This window comes from Ailuropoda melanoleuca, chromosome 4 (genome assembly GCF_002007445.2).
Source record: "Ailuropoda melanoleuca isolate Jingjing chromosome 4, ASM200744v2, whole genome shotgun sequence".
NCBI classification, from domain to species: Eukaryota; Metazoa; Chordata; class Mammalia; order Carnivora; family Ursidae; genus Ailuropoda; species Ailuropoda melanoleuca.
In genome coordinates this window covers 9,376,176-9,384,269 of record NC_048221.1, presented here as the reverse complement: position 1 = coordinate 9,384,269, position 8,094 = coordinate 9,376,176, and positions in this window count along the sequence as shown.

Here is an 8,094-nt window from a genome sequence, read left to right as displayed (position 1 = left end):
CGGAGTGTAATTGGCCAGTCTGGGCAGAATGGCAGGAAGGGACCTGAATACTCGCTCTGGGGACCTCATCTCTGCTCAAACGTAAAGTGGAAAACCTTGGCTCTGCCCATGGGAATGAACAGAGTGAGTGCCTGCAAATGTATTTGTAAAACATTTTGAATAAGAAAAGAGAAAGCTGTGGGCTGGGAAGGGCGTTCCAGAATCATGGTGCAACTTTTGGGAACAAGGGCAGAATGACTGAGGAGGAGGGGGGCTCTAAGCATCAGGAAGTTCTTGACATAAAGCTGAAGCCCATTTCCCTGCTATTGGCACCCACTGTCCCTATTTCTAAGGTCAAGAGCCACAGAGGACTTCTTAGTTTGGGGACCTGGGGTGAGTTGTTAATTACTGTATGGCTCAATTTCACTACCCAAAGTTGGAGATAACGACTGTTAATTGGTTGGAGGTTTCATGGGACAATGTTGGGAAGGCACTTAGCATAATGCCTGGTCCTTCATCGAGATTCCATGGATGTTGAATTGGAAGTCTTTGGTTTAGCAAATAGGCTCCCCCCTCCGACTTTCAAATTGTGTAAATTTTTTTTTAATTCTCAAAAAAATTATTTATTTGAGAGAGACAGAGAGAGAGTGCACAAGCAGGGGGAGAAGCAGAGGGAGAGGGAGACTCCCCACTGAACAGGGAGCCTGATGCAGGGCTGGATCCCAGGACTCGGGGATCATGACCTGAGCTGAAGGCAGGCACTTAGCTGACTGAGCCACCCAGGCGTCCCTCGCATTGTATAAATTAATTGATGTTTATCCAAGTTTAAATGAGAAGACCAGTACTTTTAACTTTTGGTCTTCTGCACTGAGGACACCTGGAAGCTGAGTCACTGCTTCAGTTCATGATAGTAAACATTAGTCTGTAGGAGAAATGGCCCCAAAGAAAAGAACTGTACCCAGGATATCGCCCTTAAGACTACGATTAGGACAAACTAAAATCTTTTGAAAATGTCTGGGAGTTAGGCTTGATATAAATGTTATGTTCAAATGATTGAACTATGAAAGGGTTGGAGTCCCTCTACCTGTTATCACCCCTTGGGCCAAATACAGATTTTGACTACAGATCGTTCTTCTCCTTAAGAAGTCGTTGTCCAAAAGAAATGATTACTATGGTCAATTTTTAAGAGGAAGTCTGTCCCTTTGTTTCTTCTGTGATGGAGTCTAATAAAAATATGAAAATGCTAAGAGAGAGGATTGGACCCCTTGAGATGGAAAGCGTCAACACGAAGTTTGCCTGTGAAGTTCCATTTCCAAATGACATTTCTTCATCGTGTCTACCCGTTCTGAACTGTCTGCGTTAAGGTGATGTTTTCAAACAGCAAACCACAAACATATGGAACAAGCTTCTGGGATAAGACCAGGTGCAACACGGTGAGGGGAGGGTGCGGGAACCAGGTTTAGGGACCGCAGAATTGCCCCCACCCCCCACCCTGTGTAATAAATCTCTTCTCTGGCCACCAAGAGCACCTGTAAATACAGCCCTCCAGAAAGGCGCTGCTCACACAGAGCGAACCCAAGGAGGCAGGAGACGCTTTGTCAAATGAGTAGGGGTGAGGGTAACAGACAGAAAACAAGGTGTGAAATGAGGGCAAGGGGCGAAAAGAGAGGGAAATGTCTAGTACACTGATACTTTCTAGAACATAATCTCAAACCACTAGCAAAAAAGGTTTAGATCGCCTTTATTCATTAGTTACCCCCAAAAAACCAGGTGCTCTTTGTTCCCTCATTCATTCCAGGTACTTATTGAGGGCTACTAGGTGTCTAACATTGTTCTAAGCACTGGGGATGAAGTGATATGCAAATCAGGTTTGTTTCCTCTTGAGCTTCGCTCTAGTGCGTTCAGGTTGGATTGTCCTGGGCAGACCATTCTCTAGGAACAGAATCTCAATTCCTTATTTCAAGTTCCTTTTTTTCTGAAGAGAGGACATAGAATCTTCTGACCTACTACCCCAACCCAGCAACTGCTGAGTGCCTAGAAAGACAGTAGGTGCTGAAGAGAATTAACTGAAGGGATGTGATCTCTGGCTTTTTGTATGAATCCTAGCTAGGTCAGAATAATTTATGTGGATGCTGGGACATTCCTGTAATTTAGCACCACATCATGCAGCATTTTACAAGGCCGGTGTTTAATTTCATTTTATGTTTCCTCATGGAAACACCAGGGTGTCTTGAGCTTAAATACCGCAATTTCCCACAAACAAGCCCCTGCCACTGCTGTGTTAAACGCCACCGTAATTTACTTGTTAGAATCAGGAATAATAATGAATTTGTCTGAGTGGTAACAACAGCCTGGAAAAACTGACTCGGAAGGATGTGTCTGAGGGACCAGGCCCCGAGGCTGAGATAAGTCACAAAAAGACATTTGGAGGTGAAGAGGACACTGGGAGGGAGGCAGGTGGCCTTAATAACTCCAAGGGGTGGGGGGGAAGGGGGATCTTGTCAGAGTCTGAGCACTTCCAGGGGTGACTGGGTGGCTTAGGGGGTTAAACAACTGAGTCTTGATTTCGGCTCAGGTCATAATCAATCCTGGGATTGAACTCCAGGGTCAGGCTCCACGCTCAGCAGGGAGTCTGCCTGTCCCTCTGACCCTCCCCCCAGCTCATGCTCTCTCTCTCTCAAATACATAAAATCTTAAGGGAAAAAAAAAAAAGGAACCTGAGTGCTTTCAGGTTCTTAGAAAGCATCTCACTATTTTCATCTGACGGAGGGGAAAAAATGAGTCCAGGGAGGTTAAGTGACAAGGCCGCAGGGCCTGTAATGGCAGAAACGGGGACAGACCCAAGGTTTCCTGTCTTGGCCAATGCTTGGCCCACTCATTTNAAACTGTCCACAACAATCATCTGTTGTTTCATAAACTCCAATTGGACAACTAGTTTCCAGAAAATCTGGCCCCTTTAAGAATCTGCAGATCATTTAGAGAGAGGATTAATAGAGCATACACTTTGGAGCATGGAACAATGGTGAGAGAATTTAAAATCTTTTTAGTGAAAACTAACAAATATATCTGCTTTTAATTTTTGGCTCTGGTCAGTGGTTCTCAACTGGGTTCTTGTCCCCCACGACAGCTGGCAGTGTCTGGAGATACGTTCAGTGGTGACGTCTTGAGAGTTGTAGCGTTCATGGCATCTAGTGAGTAGAGCTGGATATGCTGCTGTGAACCGCTCACCCCCGCCCCAAAGAGTGATCTGGCCCCAAATGCCACTAATGCTGATGTTGAGAAACTGCAGTAGAGACACAAAACCCCAAATGGGAGCTCAGGTGGGCGGTCTTGACCATGGTGGGGGATGCCAGGTGGGCTGAAGAATTTGCGAGCAAAGGCACTGTTTTTTTTTCCCCTAAGATTATTTATTTAATTGATAGAGAGAGAGCGTGCATAGGCAGCGGCAGAGGGAGAGGGAGAAGCAGGCTCCCCAGTGAGCAGGGAGCCCACTGCAGGACTCGATCCCAGAACTCTGGGATCATGACCTAAGCCGAAGGCAGACGCTTAAAGACTGAGCCACCCAAGCGCCCCAAAGGCACTGTTTCAAAGGTCGGCATCTTTGGGCTGCTAAATCCAACAGTTTTCTCATCTTGACTATGGTCCAGATGGTGCCCAGCACGTCCTGGGCTTCTATTTCCTGCTCTCCTTCCCCCCTACCCCTGCTTAACCACAAAGGCTCATCCCACCCCCAGATTCTCCAGTGGGTTACCCCAAGGTGGACATCTTCCCCTCCTAGGCCTGTCAGGCGCTAGCTGAATCCGTTGGGCAGGTCCCTTCACTTTTCTGGGCCTCAGTTTCCTTCCCTGTAAAATGGGGAGAATAACACCCACATCCTAGGGCTGTTTGGGGAAGGCTCTTTACCCCAACACTCTCGCCACAAAGGCCTCGCGAGCGCTCCACACGGAGCCCGCCTGGCTCTCGGTTTTCTAAATCTTCAGCTTCTGAGATAGGGGCTGAGAACCCACATTCTACAAATGGGGAAACTGAAGCGGGGGGGTGGTCACCGAACTGGACCACAGTCTCACAACTTTGAGGGAAGGGGCTGGCCTGGAAGGCGGGCGTCTTCTCCAGGGCTCCGTGAAGGGCGCTGCTTCTCCCTCCTGGGCCCCGGCGATTCCTCCTCCGGGCTGGGCGAGGCTCCCAGCGGCGGGGGCGGGAGCAGCTTAGCTGGGAGCTAGGGGCCCGGGGCTGGCTCCGAGGCGCATGCGCGCGCTCCGGGGGCTCAGTCCTGACGCCGGCGCGGTTGTCCGGGCAACCGGGGCGGAGAGAGAAAGCGGCTGAGCCCCGTCTATTCTGTAATGGTCGGTCTTTTGCCTAAACTCTGTGAAGCTTCTCCGGGTTGTTCCTCGTCCCTTCGTACATTCACTTCCAATTGGACAAAAGCTCATTTCCTATTCCCAGGAGCATCTGCAGTTAATTAAGGGAAAACCATGGGCGGGCAGATCCTGGCCAGGATTAGGTGCAGGTGGAGAGCACTTTAAGAACTCCCGGAGTCCATCCCATTCACCTTCACGTGTCACTTTTTCTTTCCTCTTCTGCCTTTGAGTACTCTATAATTTATTAACGGCATCTATAATTTATCTGACTTCTCCGGCCAGATCGTGCTAGGACCAAATCACGAATCTGAATTTTGCAGAAATGACTCAGTGGTGACTAACTCCATTAGGAAAGCAGTCTTTGCAAAGAAGTTCATAGCAGAATTTCTTTCTTTCTTTTTTTTTTTTTTAAAGATTTTTTATTTATTTATTCGACAGAGATAGAGACAGCCAGCGAGAGAGGGAACACAAGCAGGGGGAGTGGGAGAAGAAGAAGCAGGCTCACAGCAGAGGAGCCTGACGTGGGGCTCGATCCCATAACGCCGGGATCACGCCCTGAGCCGAAGGCAGACGCTTAACCGCTGTGCCACCCAGGCGCCCCCATAGCAGAATTTCTTTAAATAGAAAACGTCTTCAATGCCTGACAACTATTCACTTTATATAGAATTCATTTGGCTACAGGACCTCTCCCGCCCGTCCCCTCTTTTTTTTTTTTTTTGCCTTTAGACATAAACCACTGTATATGGTTGGCTGTGCAGTCGTGCCTGGCTGAGGGCATGGGAATCCCTCAGGATTTCAGGGGCTGAAATCCAGCATAGCTGTTTTCCCCAAGTTGAAGGACAGTGCACCTTCTAGTTTGTCTGCCGGAGTGGGTGCCTTTTTCTTTTTGCATGAAGTTGGGAAGTTTCCATATGTGCCTTGCGGCACATAATTTAACAGTAACCAGTTGCAAGGCTTTGGGCTTTATGGAGTGCTTATAACAAGCTTTTTTAGTGTGTCATTCCATTTAACGCATGTCACAGATCTCACGTGGACCCAAATCTTTGGTTAAAATTGAACACAGTGCAAAGAGAGTCATGTAGGGGTGGGGAGTAATTCTCTTTCTCGGCTCCATCGGGTCACCTGGGGCCATCTTGTTGTTCCTCTGTCTCCTAGGGGGTGTCCTCACCTACATGGGTAGAGCTTGTTTGCCTCCATTTCCAAGTTCCAACCAGCAGGAAGGGAGAGGAGGAAGTTAGGGCAAGTAGCTTGTGTTTAATGAGATGACCTCCAACTTTCTCTCATGTTTGCTGGGATCCCGTTGACTNTGAAACTGTCCACAACAATCATCTGTTGTTTCATAAACTCCAATTGGACAACTAGTTTCCAGAAAATCTGGCCCCTTTAAGAATCTGCAGATCATTTAGAGAGAGGATTAATAGAGCATACACTTTGGAGCATGGAACAATGGTGAGAGAATTTAAAATCTTTTTAGTGAAAACTAACAAATATATCTGCTTTTAATTTTTGGCTCTGGTCAGTGGTTCTCAACTGGGTTCTTGTCCCCCACGACAGCTGGCAGTGTCTGGAGATACGTTCAGTGGTGACGTCTTGAGAGTTGTAGCGTTCATGGCATCTAGTGAGTAGAGCTGGATATGCTGCTGTGAACCGCTCACCCCCGCCCCAAAGAGTGATCTGGCCCCAAATGCCACTAATGCTGATGTTGAGAAACTGCAGTAGAGACACAAAACCCCAAATGGGAGCTCAGGTGGGCGGTCTTGACCATGGTGGGGGATGCCAGGTGGGCTGAAGAATTTGCGAGCAAAGGCACTGTTTTTTTTTCCCCTAAGATTATTTATTTAATTGATAGAGAGAGAGCGTGCATAGGCAGCGGCAGAGGGAGAGGGAGAAGCAGNTGAGCAAAGGCACTGTTTTTTTTTTTTTTTCCCTAAGATTATTTATTTAATTGATAGAGAGAGAGCGTGCATAGGCAGCGGCAGAGGGAGAGGGAGAAGCAGGCTCCCCAGTGAGCAGGGAGCCCACTGCAGGATTCGATCCCAGAACTCTGGGATCATGACCTAAGCCGAAGGCAGACGCTTAAAGACTGAGCCACCCAAGCGCCCCAAAGGCACTGTTTCAAAGGTCGGCATCTTTGGGCTGCTAAATCCAACAGTTTTCCCATCCTGACTATGGTCCAGATGGTGCCCAGCACGTCCTGGGCTTCTATTTCCTGCTCTCCTTCCCCCCTACCCCTGCTTAACCACAAAGGCTCATCCCACCCCCAGATTCTCCAGTGGGTTACCCCAAGGTGGACATCTTCCCCTCCTAGGCCTGTCAGGCGCTAGCTGAATCCGTTGGGCAGGTCCCTTCACTTTTCTGGGCCTCAGTTTCCTTCCCTGTAAAATGGGGAGAATAACACCCACATCCTAGGGCTGTTTGGGGAAGGCTCTTTACCCCAACACTCTCGCCACAAAGGCCTCGCGAGCGCTCCACACGGAGCCCGCCTGGCTCTCGGTTTTCTAAATCTTCAGCTTCTGAGATAGGGGCTGAGAACCCACATTCTACAAATGGGGAAACTGAAGCGGGGGGGTGGTCACCGAACTGGACCACAGTCTCACAACTTTGAGGGAAGGGGCTGGCCTGGAAGGCGGGCGTCTTCTCCAGGGCTCCGTGAAGGGCGCTGCTTCTCCCTCCTGGGCCCCGGCGATTCCTCCTCCGGGCTGGGCGAGGCTCCCAGCGGCGGGGGCGGGAGCAGCTTAGCTGGGAGCTAGGGGCCCGGGGCTGGCTCCGAGGCGCATGCGCGCGCTCCGGGGGCTCAGTCCTGACGCCGGCGCGGTTGTCCGGGCAACCGGGGCGGAGAGAGAAAGCGGCTGAGCCCCGTCTATTCTGTAATGGTCGGTCTTTTGCCTAAACTCTGTGAAGCTTCTCCGGGTTGTTCCTCGTCCCTTCGTACATTCACTTCCAATTGGACAAAAGCTCATTTCCTATTCCCAGGAGCATCTGCAGTTAATTAAGGGAAAACCATGGGCGGGCAGATCCTGGCCAGGATTAGGTGCAGGTGGAGAGCACTTTAAGAACTCCCGGAGTCCATCCCATTCACCTTCACGTGTCACTTTTTCTTTCCTCTTCTGCCTTTGAGTACTCTATAATTTATTAACGGCATCTATAATTTATCTGACTTCTCCGGCCAGATCGTGCTAGGACCAAATCACGAATCTGAATTTTGCAGAAATGACTCAGTGGTGACTAACTCCATTAGGAAAGCAGTCTTTGCAAAGAAGTTCATAGCAGAATTTCTTTCTTTCTTTTTTTTTTTTTTAAAGATTTTTTATTTATTTATTCGACAGAGATAGAGACAGCCAGCGAGAGAGGGAACACAAGCAGGGGGAGTGGGAGAAGAAGAAGCAGGCTCACAGCAGAGGAGCCTGACGTGGGGCTCGATCCCATAACGCCGGGATCACGCCCTGAGCCGAAGGCAGACGCTTAACCGCTGTGCCACCCAGGCGCCCCCATAGCAGAATTTCTTTAAATAGAAAACGTCTTCAATGCCTGACAACTATTCACTTTATATAGAATTCATTTGGCTACAGGACCTCTCCCGCCCGTCCCCTCTTTTTTTTTTTTTTTGCCTTTAGACATAAACCACTGTATATGGTTGGCTGTGCAGTCGTGCCTGGCTGAGGGCATGGGAATCCCTCAGGATTTCAGGGGCTGAAATCCAGCATAGCTGTTTTCCCCAAGTTGAAGGACAGTGCACCTTCTAGTTTGTCTGCCGGAG